General features: G+C 34.1%; 1 protein-coding gene across 1 annotated transcript in view; it reads right to left on the bottom strand.

The window, feature by feature from the left end:
• Positions 1-5,622: 5,622 nt before the first annotated feature.
• Positions 5,623-7,588, bottom strand: part of AMER1 (APC membrane recruitment protein 1) — a 31,629-nt gene continuing 29,663 nt past the window's right edge. The window contains exon 2 of the transcript XR_010939708.1: positions 5,623-7,184. The gene's annotated coding sequence lies outside the window, so the exon portion shown is untranslated. The remainder of the gene's footprint in view (positions 7,185-7,588) is intronic.

Here is a 7,588-nt window from a genome sequence, read left to right as displayed (position 1 = left end):
ACAATTGAAAGAGTGAGAGAAAAACCCTGAAAAAATAATGAAACAGAAATAAACAATTTACCAGATAAAGAATTCAAAACATTGGTAATAAGAATGTTAATTGGATTAGGGAAAATAATATATGAATACAGTGAGAATTTTGACAATGAACTGGAAAATATTTTTTAAAACCCAATCATAAAGGAAGAATTCAATAACTGAAATGAAAAGCACACTAGAAGGAATGAATAGCAGACTAAGTGTTACAGAAGAACACATAAGTGATCTGGAAAATAGAATAATGGAAATCAACTGTCAGAACAGAAAATTAAAAAAACAAATTTTTAAAATGAGAACAGTTTAAGAGATCTCTGTGATAACAATAAGCATATTAACATTCGCATTATAGGGTCAAAGAAGGAGAAGGGAGAGGGAAGGAGATCAAAAAGTATGTGATGAAATTATGGCTGAAAAATTCCCAAATCTTAAGAAGGAAACAGATCCAGGTACAAAAGCACAGAGGGTCCCAAACAAGTTGAACTCAAAAAGACCTACACTAAGACATATCATAATTAAAATGGCAAAAGTTAAAGATGAAGAAAGAATTCTAAAGGCAGCAAGAGAAAAAGAGTCATATACAAGGGAACTCCCATAAGGCTGATTTTTCTGCATGTAATTTGTAGATCAGGAGGTAGTGGAAATGATATATTCAGAGTGATGAAAGGGAAAAGCCTGCAACCTAGGATACGGTACCCAGCAAGATTATCATTTAGAATTGAAGGAGAGAAAAAGATCTTCTCAGGCAAGCAAAATTTTAAAAGTTCATCAATACTAAATCTGTATTAAAATAAATGCTGAAGGGCCTTCTCTGAGTGGAGGAGAAGTAAGAATCTATACAAAAAGGGAAAACCATGTAAAATGAACTAAAACTATGATAAACAGTTAAAGGATTAACATGAAGATTAAAAATATGACATCAAAAACACAAGATATGAGGAAGGGAGAAAAAACATAGATATTTTAGAATGTGTTTGAACTTAAATAAATACCAGTTTAAAACAAGAAGATATAGGTCAACATATATGAAACCCATGGTAACCAGAAACCTACAATAGATACACAAAGACTAAAAATAAAGGAACACAAACATAAAACTAAAGAAAAGCAGCAAACCATAAGGAAAGAAACAAAAAGAAGTAATGGTCAGAGCAGAACTAAAAAGACAACCTGAAAACAAGTATTAAATTGGCAATAAGTACATATCTATGAATAATTACTTTAAATGTCAATGGAATAAATGCTCCAATCAAAAGACATAGGGTGACTGGATAAAAAAGCAAGACCCATCTATATACTGCCTACAAGAGACCTAAAGACCTCAGACCTAAAGACACACACAGACTGAAAGTGAGGGGATGGGAAAAGACATTTCATGCAAACAGAAAGGACATGCAAGCAGAGGTAGCAATACTCAAATCAGACAAAATAGACTTTAGAACAAAGGCTAAAACAAAATATGAAGAAGGGCATTATATAATGATGAAGGGATCAATACAAGTAGAGAATATTATACTCTTAAGATATATGAACCCAATACAGGAGCACCTAAGTATATAAAGCTAATACTAACAGATATAAAGGGAGAAATATATAATAATACAATAATAGTAGGTGACTTTAACACCCAACTGACATCAATGGAAAGATCATCCAGGCAGAAAATCAATAAGGCAACAGTGGTATTAAATGACACAATAGACCAGTTGGAATTAATAGATACCTACAGGATATTCTAACCAAAAACAGTGGAATACACATTCTTTTCAAGTGCACATAGAACATTCTCCAGGGTATGTCACATGTTAGGTCACAAAACAAGGCTTAACAAATTTAAGAGGATAGAAAATATATCAAGCATTTTCTCTGATCACAATGTTATGAAACTAGAACTCAATTACAGTAAGAAAAATGGGAAAAGAGTAAACACGTGAAGATGAGACAACATGCTACTAAAAACCAAAGGGGTAAAGGAGGAAATCAAAGAGGGAATCAGAAAATACCTCAAGTCAAATGAAAATGGAATCACAGCTCTCCAAAATATATGGATTCCAGCAAAAGCAGTTCTAAAATGGAATTTTATAGTGATACAGGCCTCCTTCAAGAAACAAGAAAAATCTCAAATAAACAACCTAAACTACCATATTCAACAGTTAGAAAAACAAGAAAAAAAAGCCTGGAATTGGCAAAAGGAAGAAAATAATAAAGGTCAGAGAGAAAATAAATGACATAGAAACCAAAAAAAAAAAAAAATCAATGAAACCAAGAGCTATTTTTTTAAAGATAAACAAAATTGATAAACCTTTAGCCAGACTAACCAAGAAGAAAAAAGAGGGGACGCAAATAAACAAAATAAGAAATGAAAAAGGGAAAATAGCAACCAATACCACAGAGATACAAAAAATCATAAGAGAATACTATGAGCTATATCACAACAAATTGGACAACATAGAAGAAATGGACAAATTTCTAGGAGCATACAACCTGCCAAGAATGAATCAAGAAGAAACAGATAATTTGAAAAGACCAATCAGTAGAAGTGAAATTGAATTTGTAATAATAATTAAAAAAACTCCCAGAAAGCAAAAGTCCAAGACTGAATGGCATCACAGGGGAATACTACCAAGCATAGAATGAAGAAATAATTCCTATCCTTCTAAAACTACTCCAAAAAATTGAAAAGGATGCACCAATCCTAAATTCATTCTACAAGATCACCATTATCCTGATACCAATACCAGACAAAGACCCTACCAAAAAAGAAAATTTCAGGACAATATCTTTGATGAATATACATGCAAATATCCTCAACAAAATATTAATGAAATGAATCCAACAATATATAAAGTGGTCATACACCATAATCAAGGAGGATTTATTCCAGGGACTCAAGGATGGTTCAACATTCACAAATCAGTCAATGTAATATACCACAGTAACAAAAGGAAGGATAAAAATCATATGATCACCTCAATAGATTTAGAAAAAGGATTTGACACAATTCAATATCTATTCATGATAAAAACTCTCACCAAAGTTAATATAGAGGGAACATATCTTGACATTAGCAAGACCATTTATGACAAATCCACAGTTAACATCGTACTCATTGGTGAAAACCTGAAAGGCTTTCCTCTAAATTGAGGGAAAAGACAAGGATGCCCATTCTCACCACTTCTATTTAACGTAGTATTGGAAATCCTAGCCATAGCATTCAGACAAGAAAAAGAAATAGATGGCATCCAAATTGGGAGGGAAGAAGTAAAACTCTCACTACTGTCATCTACATGATACTTTATATAGAAAACCCTAAAGTCTCCACCAAATAACTATTAGAACCAATAAGTGAATTTAGTAACATTGCAGGATACAAGATAAACATACAGAAATTTGTTACTTTTCTATACACTAATAAGAAACTATCAGAATGAGAAAGTTAAAAAAATAATCGTATTTAAAAATCACATCATAAAGAATAACATACCTAGGAATAAACCTAACCAAGGAGTTGAAAGATTTATACTCTGAAAACTATAAAACACTGAGGAAGAAAATTAAAGATGATACAAAGAAATGTAAAGATATCTGGTGCTCTTGTATTAGAAGAATTAATATTGTTAAAATGGCCAAACTTCCCAAAGCAATCTACAGATTTTATGTAATTCCTGTCAAAACACTCATGACATTTTTCACAGAATTAGAATAATAATCCTAAAATTTATATGGGACAACAAAAGATCCCAAATTGCCAAAGCAGTCTTGAAAAAAAAAATACAAAGCCGGAAGTATCACCCTCTCTGAATTACAAAGCTACAGTAATCAAAAGAGTGCGATACTGGCACAAAAACAGACACATAGAACAATGGGACAGAATAGAGAGCCCAGAAGTAAACCCACACACCTATGGCCAATTAATCTATAACAAAGGTGGGAAGAATATACAACAGGGAAGAACAGTCTCTTCAATAAGTGGTGCCAGGAAAACTGGACAACTACATGTAAAAGAATGAAATTAGATCATTTCCTCATACCATACAAAAGTAAACTCAAATGGATTAAAGGTTGAAATATAAGACCTGAAAGCTTAAAACTCCTAGAAGAGAACATAGGCAGAACATTCTTTGACATAAATCATAGCAATATTTTTTTTGGATCTGTCTCCTCAGGCAAAAGATATAAAAGCAAAATTAAACAAATGGGAGGGCTTCCCTGGTGGTGCAGTGGTCAAGAATCCGCCTGCCAAAGTAGGGGACAAGGATTCGATCCCTGGCCCAGGAAGATCCCACATGCCATGGAACAACGAAGCCCATGCACCACAACTACTGAGCCCGTGTGCCTAGAGCCCGTGCTCCACAACAAGAGAAGCCATGACAATGAGAAGCCCGCTCACTGCAACGAAGAGTAGCCCCCGCTCGCTGCAACTAGAGAAAGCCTGTGCACAGCAACGAAGACCCAACACAGCCAAAAATAAATAAATAAACAAATGGGACCTAATTAAACTTAAAGGCTTTTGCATAGCAAAGGAAACCATCAACAAAATGAAAAGACAACCTATGGAATGGGAGGAAATATTTGTAATTGATATCACTGCCAAGGGGTTAATATCCAAAATATATAAACAGCTCATACTACTGCATATCAAAAAAATCCAATCAAAAAATGGGCAGAAGACTTGAATAGACATTTCTCCAAAGAAGATACACAGATGACTAACAGGCACATGAAAAGATGTTCAACATCATTAATAATCAGAGAAATTCAAATTAAAGCCACAATGAGATATCACCTCACACCTGTCAGAATGGCTATCATCAAAAAGTCTACAAATAACAAATTTTGGCGAGGTCGTAGAGCAAAGAAAACACTTGTACACAGCTGGTGGGAATGTAAATTGGTGCAGCCACTGTGGAAAACAGTACAGAGGTTCTTTAGAAAACTATAAATGGAACTACCATATGATTCAGCAATTCCACTCTTGGGTATACACCTGGAAAAAATGAAAACAATAATTCGAAAAGATACATGCACCCCAATGTTCATAGCAGCACTATCTACAATAACCAATATGTGGAAGCATCCCAAGTGCCCATCAACAGAAGAATGGATTAAGAAGATGTGTTATGTATGTACAACGGAATACTCAGCCATACAAAAGAATGTAATTCTACCATTTGCAACAACGTGAATGGACATAGAGAATATTATGCTTAGTGATTTAAGTCAGATATATCACTTATATGCGGAATCCAATAAATAGTTTGTTTTATTTAACAAACTAATATATATAGTAAAATAGAAACAGATTCATTGATATAGGAAACAAACTAATGGTTCCCAGTGGGGAGAGGGAAGGGCAGAGGTACAGGATTATGAGATACAAACTACTATGTATAAAATAGATAAGCAACCAAGAATATATTGTGCAGCACAGGGACTTATCACCATTATTTTGTAACATCTTTTAATGGAGTATAATCTAAAAATAATAAAGCACTATGCTGTACACCTGAAACTAATATATTATAATCCAACTATATTTCAATATGAAAAGAATTATTTCTGAACCATTGAAAATTTTTTATTTATCTAATAAAACCAGAAAAAATAAATTGAATAAAATTGTGACTTTCTTTAATAATTATTAAAATAAAATCAAATTCTTGTTCCCCTATAAGTAATATATTGGTTCCCTCTGGATCCTTTCAAGGTTTTTTTCTTTTCTTTAGTTTTCAAGTTTTAATTATGATTGTTTGTATTAGTCCTATTTGAGGTTCACTCAGTTCCTTGAATATGTAAGTTTATATCTTTCACCAAAATTTGGAAGTTTTCATCCATCATTTTCTCATATACTCTTTCACCTCCATTCTCTTTTCTCTCCTTCTGTGACTCAAATGATACAAATGTTATATCTTCTGTTTTTGTCCCAGTGGTATTATGGTTTTGTTCATTGTTTGCAACCTATCTTCCCTCTATTGTTCAGATTGCATAAATTCCACTAATCTGTCCTCAAGTTCACTGATTCTATCCTCTGTTATATCCTTCAATTTTGAGTCTATCCAGCATTTAAAAAAAATTCAGTTACTGTTGGTTTTTTTTTTTAGTTTTAAAATTATCATTCAGTTCTTTTTGATGACTTCTAATTCATTGTTGAGATTTTCTAATTTTTCATTTGCTTCAGGAGAATTTGTTATTGGCTGCTGAGGCATTTTTATGATGGCTGCTTTAAAATCCTTATCGGATTATTCCCAACATGTGATTTATCTCAGTGTTGGCATCTGTTGATTGTCATTTCTCAACAGAAATGTCATATTAGTTAAAGTTTGATTTTCCTTGCTCTTGTATGATGGGTGATTTTTTATTTTATCATGGATATTTTGCATAGTATGTTAGGAGACTCTGCATCCTATATAAATGTTTTATGTTAGCAGGCAGTCACCCTGTTTAGGTTTAACATGCAGGTCCTGGACTACTTTTGTGGGCTGTGGCTTCAATGGCAATTTAGTTTTCTTTGTGGTCTTTATGGTACTATTTTACTCTTCTTGGTCTATCTGGTGCTGATGGAATTCCCATTTGTTTCTGATGTTGCTGCCTGAGGGGTGGAGAGAATCCCCCAGGCCAGGCTACCTGGTGAACCTAGGTTAAGGGGAAAATAGTCACTGTCCTGCAAGGAGGATGAGCATATCCCAAGCTGGGCCACTTGTTTTGCTAGGATAACCCTTGTGGGTACCACATAGTTAACTGATGTCTCTTAATAGTAGAGAGGAATCTGAAGCCTAGCAGAGAAAGAGAATGATTCCTTTTACTGCTTATTATTAGCAGGATTCCCAGTCAATCCTCTTTGCTGGTGCTGTTGGAATCACATGATGTTGTCAGAGGGACATCTGTTCCTTCTGGGAGAGGGTTAAACTTTCCTTGGCTGCTTTCTGTTGTTAGGTTTGGGGTCAGGAAATGCCAGGTCCATGTCACCATTTTTTCATGGGTTGGAGGATGCATGATGTCCTGCTGTTGTGCTATTTTCCTCCAATTCTATGATCCCTAGCCAGCTCACCTCTTCTTTCCACTTATAAAGTTCTCCTTTGGTTGTGCCTTATGTTATTTCCAGAATTTATAATTGTACTTTAGGGGAAGTACTTCTGGACCAGAAGACCCTGTAAAACATTTTTTAAAAGTCATTATTACCTGTCATAAAGATGAGTAATGTATTACTTCTGCCCTTAGGGAACAATAGGCTAGTCAGAGAGATGAGACAAGAATATAAATATAACAGCAGCATTTATTATGTTTCAGTTTACAGTTAACAAACATTAAGTTAATAAATGTTTAACATTTTATAACAACCTCTGAGGGAGGTACTAATATGTTGCCATTTTAAATATGCACAAGAAAACTTAAGCAACTTGCTCAATGTGACACAGCTAGTAGGTAGCAAAGTCAGGACTGGGACCTAAGCAGTCCGGCTTAAAAGCTACTACTCTTACCACTATACTAAGTTGGTTAACAACACAGAAAGGCAAATGAATAGGGTTCAGAACACCAAATGAACCTCCTATGA

The sequence above is a fragment of the Pseudorca crassidens genome, chromosome X (assembly GCF_039906515.1).
Source record: "Pseudorca crassidens isolate mPseCra1 chromosome X, mPseCra1.hap1, whole genome shotgun sequence".
NCBI lineage: Eukaryota > Metazoa > Chordata > Mammalia > Artiodactyla > Delphinidae > Pseudorca > Pseudorca crassidens.
The sequence above is the reverse complement of the archived record's forward strand: the minus strand, read 5'-3'. Positions and strand labels throughout refer to the sequence as shown.